General features: G+C 40.1%; 1 protein-coding gene across 2 annotated transcripts in view; it reads right to left on the bottom strand.

The window, feature by feature from the left end:
• The window catches only part of ptprea (protein tyrosine phosphatase receptor type Ea), a 71638-nt gene that overhangs the window by 36086 nt on the left and 27482 nt on the right, over window positions 1–8070 (bottom strand). For both annotated transcript variants that reach the window (XM_014007054.1, XM_014007056.1), the window contains exon 2: window positions 692–941. The gene's annotated coding sequence lies outside the window, so the exon portion shown is untranslated. The remainder of the gene's footprint in view (window positions 1–691; window positions 942–8070) is intronic.

Below are 8070 nucleotides of genomic sequence, written 5' to 3'. Positions count from 1 at the left end.
TTTTTTTTTTTACCTGGATTACTGAGATGCATCAGGATGTTTACATAAGTACGTTTCTCATAAGTGAAATTTTTTTTAAACAAAGTCCTTTTCTGTTAAGGTATTTTAACTTTTACTTAGTTATTTTTTCGAGTATTTCATAGACCTCTGACAATGGTACAATAATTATGACAACAACTAGAGATGTAACAATACATCAATCCAGATCGATATATCGATTAAATGATTAATGATTCAATTACATCGACGCAAAACAAAAACATCCATTATACTGTTATGATATGCCCATCTAACATATGATATATTGTATCATGATAAAAAGGTGCTGATTTACACACATAGCTACAACACAAMCCCAAAACATTTAAAGTTTATTCTATTCCTTAAAATTTAATAGTGTTTTCACTCATGAGACCTAAGTTGGTAAGGCCATTGTTTCTACAGCTTTTTTTTTAACCTTACTTCCTGTTTCTTGGTCCTCTTTTTAAAGCAGAATCCCTTGATAACAGATTGAAACTAAGAATATCACAAATGAGGAAGTCGCTTAAAAAGGAACTTGTGTCGTCAAGTACAACGTACACAGAAAAGAAACAACTTATAAAACTGAAAAGTAGTGAAACCCTCAGGTTGATCCTGACAGGCTGGTGATGGAGAAATGTTCGTATGTAGAGGTTAGAAGCAGCTGAATTACCTGAAGCAGTGTTGAGTCAGTGTGTGCTGCTTCTCAGACCCATATTGGCAGTTCACATGGTTCTGATGGAGTCCAGTGGTCACATTGTTGGTGCTTTCCTCTGTGATAAATGGTTCAGGAACTGGAGGTGGGAGGCCTTCTCCGACAATCCCAGGATTGTGACCGTCGKTCTCAGCAGTTAATGGAGAAACAGCAGCCGGCCCGGATTCTTCAGGAGCAGCACTGGACGCCTTAAAGGGGGGCTTGCCTCCTTTAGTTTATGAGAGAGGAGGAAAGAGCACAATGTTAGGAAATTATGCACACATCAGTGAAGATGCAGAACGATGGAGTAAAAATGTGATGTACTTCCTSTCTTATAAGAAGAGCAGACAAAAAGGAAGAGACAAGAAGGGAGGAAATATAACCTTTAGGCTAAACCGAACAGTGAAAGATGGAAGAAAAATGGCAAAAAGAAGAGGTAACAACAGAGTAAGAAAAAAATAAKTTCAGTGTATACATTTGCAAAGTGCCTAAAAGAGTTCCCATCACTTTGTATCCAAGCCAAACTCATTTACCATTTCAAAACAAAAACAAGCTACAAACCTGCCAGAATGTCAACATCATTTAAATTTAAAGCCTCTTCTTCTCCTTTTGCCAACATATTTATGATAATCCCCGTTTTTTTTTTTTTAAACCAGTCTGTTCATGTGATAAAATATTGGGACAAACTGTGCATTAGCTGCAGGAGAAATCTCAGTTTGGTGCCATCTAATAAATAAACCCTTCACTTAACCATGGGGGACCAAAAAGGAGGGTAAAGGGAGGAGGGGTGGGGGGGACGAGGAAACGGGGACAGGGAGCACAATTTATCTACCTGGGAAAGCCAAGCAGCCTGTGAATCTGAAAGCAGTGTGTGTGTGTGTGTGTGTGTGTGTGTGTGTGTGTGTGTGTGTGTGTGTGTGTGTGTGTCTCCGCTGTTTCTCATTTCCAGGCTGCAACGATAAACTAATGGACACGTCTCCTGCAGCCCTCCCACCCCCACCACCTCACTGGATGAAAAACAGGCACTCAGCATTTTGCTCTGTGACTTCCTGGTAAATGAGATGTCATGCTAGAGGATTACCATGACGGTCTGATAAAAGACCAAACCAGGAGGTCCACGTTATGACAAGATAAAAGCATTATTAGSACGATATTTTGACTCCTAAGTGATATAGTTTCAGATTTATCTCTCATTTCCTGGAAAGCTCTGCGTGGAAGTGCTTGAAATCAGATGCAATCTCAAAGTTCATAAATAAATAATTTGAGGTCTGACAGAGAGGAGTCAGATCAAGTGAACGTTTGAATAATAGAAGACTCTTTAAAGTAATCAGATGCACAGAGTTGGGCTCAAAACGCATCACAGGAAACGACAAGAACACATAAAAGCTGCTGAGTGCCAAATAAAATCAGTGTGTGAAGTTAATCTGAGCCTCTGTTAATCTGGAGTACATTTCATAAACTCATTTGAATTATTCCATCAAACACACTGCCTGGACAAAAAGAGTGTGGCGATCTGGGGTTGCTGCAGTTGGTCAGGTCTATGTTCAGCAGTATACGCTCAAAGAATGAAGTCAGCTGACTACCTGAATATACTGAAGGTATATTCAGCACGGCATGGCCTTATTCCAAGATGACAATGCCAGGATTAATCTGGCTTGAATTCCAAAAGAGTGGTTCAGGGAGCATGGCCACATTGGCCACCATAGAGTCCATTGAGAATCTTTGGGAAGTGCTGGAGAAGGCTTTGCGCAGCGGTCGGACTCTACCATCATCAATGCAAGATCTTGGTGAAAAATTAATGCAACACTGGATGGAAATAAATCTTGTGACACTGCAGAAGCTTGTCCAAACAATGCCACAGCAAATGTGTGCCGTAATCAAAGCTAAAGGCAGTCCAACGAAATATTAGAGTGTGTGACCTTTCTATTGGTGGGGACATGTTTTAGCCAGGCAGTGCATTTTACTGGACATTAAAAAAAAGACACAAAGCTTAAGCAGAAAATGATCCTGAGTTATTGAATGAAAGAAATACTGTTAAAGAGGATATCATGCTTTTAAAGCCTTCTTTTACATATTTAAATCATTCATTTGAGGGCCATATAAAGTGCTATAAACTGCAATGCTTTGGTCTGAATTCCTCCTTATTGTAGCTCCACAAGCCCCTCCTTAATCGATTAATTGGTGCAGCCCTATTTGAAGAAACTGGAGGCAGCAGGGAGTGGTTTGATCGAGTCAGGTAGGAAACAACATGTTTTTTTTTTAAGATTAATTTTAGTCATAACRTGAGAAAGGATGTGTAACAATACGGCTTGGTTAAAACATCCCTAACCAGCCTGTAAAAAGATAGTTAAAAATCAATATTTTTTACGGGCTGGTTAGCCAATGTCTTGTCCATCCAGCCTTACATGTTGGAGCCAGAGTCTGACCCAGAAATGACAACAAAAAAATTATTTTTATATTTCTTTAACTACTTCTGGCACGCTTAATCTTGACTCTGTCATCAATAAACTTTGAACGTGGTCACAAAAGCTCTAAAATTTAGATAATGACATTACSCGTAGTCTAGCAATATGTTGTAAGCTGCCATATTTCAGCTCAACTTCTGTCCACACTGCCAACCAGTATCTGGTTTATTGGTCGCAAAACTGGCCTGAACTAAAACCCAGCAGAGAATTTGAGGGGCCTTGTCATGAGAAAGATGAGCAACACCAAACCAATTAATGCAGACCAGCTGAAGATCATGATCAAAGCATCCTGGGCTTCCATTTCTATATTCAAAATCCATTTCATTGGTCTTATGCAACGTGTTTATTTTCTGATAATAGATGCATTTGAAAGTTTATTCAGAGTTTTACCTGAACTTGTGTCGGCGTTAGATCGGCAGCGCAGGTGCAAACACACGCAGAGTTTGTCTGAATCACCTCACACAGCTGTGAATTCTCTACACTCGCYTCAGGTAGCGCCACAGTGACAAATCCAAGCCAGACAGCTGGACGAACACCGACTACACCTGTGTCTGCGAACTATGTGCAAACAACAGGCTTCTCTTTCACACATCCATGTCTGCTGGGCTGTGGTCAATCAGATTACAGCATCATACAGGGACCTCTGAGTCCATCAACACAAATCCATTTACAGAGATAAGCTTGGAGGGCAACTGCTGAGTCTGACACACATACACACACACACACAAACAGACACACACTCGATCTCCTAAAATGGGTTACGAGATAAATCTTAGGAATCAGAAGATGACCAGAGGATAAGCAAAATAGAGCACTGTTTTACCAAAAATAAACTTGTTTTTTTCTTTCCAGGTGGGGGATAATCTTTTATTTTGCTTACAAATTTTTCACATCTCAGAGAAAAGCATCAGCATAATTATTGCCCTCTGCATAAAGATGAAGGCAGAAGGCAGTGTTTTTGCTTGTGTCCGTCTTTTAGCAAAATACGTCAAACTCTCAAAACAATCATTGGGTTTGAATCTACATTTACTTTTCAAGCCAATCCTATTTAAGATGGTCTCCACAGCTGACTGATTTTAAAAACCATAAAGATAGCTATGTCAATTTGGGACCAAAATTTGAGCTTACAATCATACTTTGAACAGGRCATCACAATATCACATTTTAATAAATTCTTTTCCCACCAAAACAGCTTCAGTAAAGTCAGGGATGAGCAACTGATGGCTCACAGGCAACATCTGGCCTGCAGGTGACTTCCGTCTGGCCCATCAATGAGACCCCTCCTACCCATCTGCAATTTTTATTTATTTATTTWTTGTTAGGGAGAAGACTGTTCACAGAATGTCAAAGCAAACCTTGTGTTTAGTCTGCTTAGAGACGCTGTCTGCTATGAAGGACTTGAATAAAAGTCACCACTAAAACATGTTGCACAAAGCTAAATATGAGAGGTTTACTTTAGTCACAGGTACATAAAGACTTTACCAGAACCACAACCACTCAAGAGGTCATGTTGATGCACTTCAGCTCACTAAAATTAATGACCTATTATTTCCATTATTTAAGTCACCCATCCCGGAGCCAAGTCATTTCACAACACAGGATGAACTTACATTAAACTCTAGCGTAAAAGACAACAAACGTTGTTACACTAGGCATTAAAGAAAATCAATCACATCAGGAAATTGGTTCTTGTAACATACTGTATATTGATCATTTTTTAAAAAAGTGGGGCAACTTATGACTCATGAAATGTGACCATCATTGTCTCTGATGAACAACCRTTTAGGATTTATATTCCATTTATAGTGGTAAAAAGCAGCATCTTTCTTGTGCTGAAACTGATCTCCTGTCTGTTTCATTCTGATGCACACCGGTGGATGTTGGCACTCGGGTGGACTGAGCACCAACAACTGGACCTTGGCCAAAGCAAGCAGGATGTCAGGGTGATAATATTGTACAGGGGCTCCTCACAATGTAATCAAGTATCTGGAAATTTTCTAAAGGGTCGAAGCGAGGCAAGATTATTTACTGACAGACCCCATCAATAGTGTTATTTCCATGGAAGGCAGACAAATGAGAAGACTGATTTAACACTCAGCTGTTGCTTCCTCTGATCAGTAATCAATACAGTGATGGACGAGGCTCCAAGAGATCAAATAAGATGAGTAAAGAYAGGAGGAATAACTCCCAAATGGTTGAAAAATGAATGTTTTCTGAGAATTACATGTTTAACTATGACCTGGATATCAAATTGTTGAATAAATTCTTTGGAAAAGATAAATTTCCTGTTTGGCATTGAATAAATTCCATGGAGACATTTTTTATTGTTTGTTTTAGGTGCCAAATGCCTTCTGTACCATATCCCATGGTACTTACAGCTAATATTTATTATAAATGCTAAATTACCCTAAAAGTGTAGCTTAGATATTTGTAACTGTTGTGTAAATTCAAGAGTTGTAAGGTCCAAGTGGTTCTAAGTTTATTTTTACATGAAACACATAAGGATCTATCTTTACTAAAACACTGGAATGTGCTTTTTATATGTTTTTATAAATACAGTTTACAAGCCTAAGAATTGTAGTTAGATTTGCAATCCTACATGGGCCTTCAGCTAAACGCCCTCCACAAATATGCCGCTCATTTGCATGAACATTTGATGAGGATCGGTGCACAAAATGTAGCTTCCTGTCGATGTGCTGGGAGCCCACCCCTGCCTAATAAATTCCTCACTCCTACGCACCTTATAGCATGCTCTGGATTATACATGGTTCTGGTTCAACAACAATATATAAATAAAAAAAGAGGATCAGTCTAGACAGTCTGTCAATCCAATTCTCAGTCGCAAGTCAGACACGACTTCCAGCTCGCCATGGGGCTGTAAAACCCCTCAGTTCATTAGAAGTGCCGTATGGGAAGACAGATATTATTCAACCCTTCATGCAGCAATCCGATACATAGACTCAGTTGTGGTGTCTGCCTTCCCTTCCTGATTTCACATTCTTTTCTTTTTTYCAAAGCTTTACTCTCCCAGGCGCCTTAGAGCTGCTCAGACAGACCATGGCTCGGATTAAACAAGCCCCCAGCTGAGGATTCCCTGCAACATCTTAACTCCGTGAAGCCCCCCACCCCCACGGTAAATATTCATGACACAAAAATTGTGGTAATCAAGGACAAGGGAGGAGAAAAGCACATCTCCACGCTCAAGCGGCAACATCCACTAACCGCACACATGAAGACTCTTCTMTGAGAAGATGACAATAATGGGCTCGTTAGAGATGCACTCCCACACTATTGGAATGAAATTAAAAAAACAGGTGGATGTTTTCAAGCTATCTGTGTGGAGATCTGGCCACAGCCCAACTGTCTGCACAACTTGTGGGAACTGAGATTTCACACAACTGAAGAAAAAGAAACATTTATTTCACACGAAAACCGTCAGTAAGAAATCAGATTTTAAGCTGTGATCTAACAGGAATTCTCTTTATAAACTACACTTTGCAGAGAAACCAGGCCTTTTATTGATAAGCACACATGTTCAGAAAAACTCTGACTTTATATACAATACAACCAAAAACCTGAGCATGCTAGTCTTGATTTTACCTTTAAACCAAACTTTTTGATTATTGGCATCTTTCAGCTTCAAATCAATGTCCTTTTTTGAAGCCGACTCAGAGGACTCAATGTCCAAAACCAGGAAGAGACAACGTGTAGACCAYATCCTGTCTGTGAACTGTGGTCTACAGGCAAAAGTGAGAGTATAAAATTAGCTGGACTGTGAGAACCAGAAGGCCACGGTACAGTCAGAGAGCGGGAGGGGGGGGGGGGGTGTAAGTAATTGAAACAGCTCTGGGTCCCTTCCTGTAAATTGCAACAACTCTGTCTAAAACACACAGACATGGTTACTGCGGCCTCTCATGTGAGACATATTGAGTCAGTTTAGAGAGCAAAGTGGTGTTTAAACTAAAGACATTTATTTGTTGGTCTGTCTCACTAACAAGCCAAGCATTGGTGTAACTTGTAATAATGGTGCAGGAAAAATATTAAACCATTTGTTCTGTGTGAAAAAAGAAGGAAAGAGCCTTTGGCCATGCTTCATTTCACACATGCAATATCAGAGAGGAATAAACGGTTTGTTTTCTTAGACAATCACCATTAATGGAGGGAAATGTTCATCCTGAACAATAAAACATATTTGTCTCTGCCTAATGACTGTACAATAATATACACATTAGCTTTCCCTTTAGCTTTTCTCTTCTGGCCTTGAGGTGTGAAATACTAAAAATGGATAATTCAGTATGGAGTATCTGTAGTCTGTGTCTTATGTATTTCTGTTTGCAGAATTAAGAAGTAGTTTGTGTGTTTTGGACACTTGGGAGAACTGAGCTGCTCACTGACCACCACTTGCTGGTGATTCGGATCAGACGGTAGGGGAAAATCCCGGACAGACCCAGTCACGAGGGATTGCTGGGAATGCCTGGCGGAAGGACGAGTCATGGGGATCTTCAGCTCCCACCTCYGACAGAACCACAATCCAGTTGGGGAACACTGAGTCACAGTCTGAGTGAGCCATGTTCTACACCTCCAGTGTTTTTGGTGGCTGCTCTGCTAGGCCACAAGATTGTTGGTACATCTAGCGGTGGCCAGTGGTGGACAGTAATGGAGTACATTTACTTGAGTACTGTACTTAAGTACTTCATCTTTTTTTTTTCTATATTACTAGCGTCAAGATTTTACATAGTCAACAATCAGTAATTATGATTTTCCCTGGGTTCTTTTATTTCTATGATAAAGAATATAGTTTTAATTAACTCTAACCCATGCGGGTGTCCCTTGGGGCTCTGCGCTCGGGATCCCTCTCAGGCCCTTGGGCTCTGGTCTTCCCTATGTCTGCCT

This window comes from Austrofundulus limnaeus, unplaced genomic scaffold, assembly GCF_001266775.1.
Source record: "Austrofundulus limnaeus strain Quisiro unplaced genomic scaffold, Austrofundulus_limnaeus-1.0 Scaffold39, whole genome shotgun sequence".
Lineage (NCBI taxonomy): Eukaryota > Metazoa > Chordata > Actinopteri > Cyprinodontiformes > Rivulidae > Austrofundulus > Austrofundulus limnaeus.
Note: the sequence above shows the minus strand (reverse complement) of the source record. Positions and strands in the feature narration are given on the sequence as shown.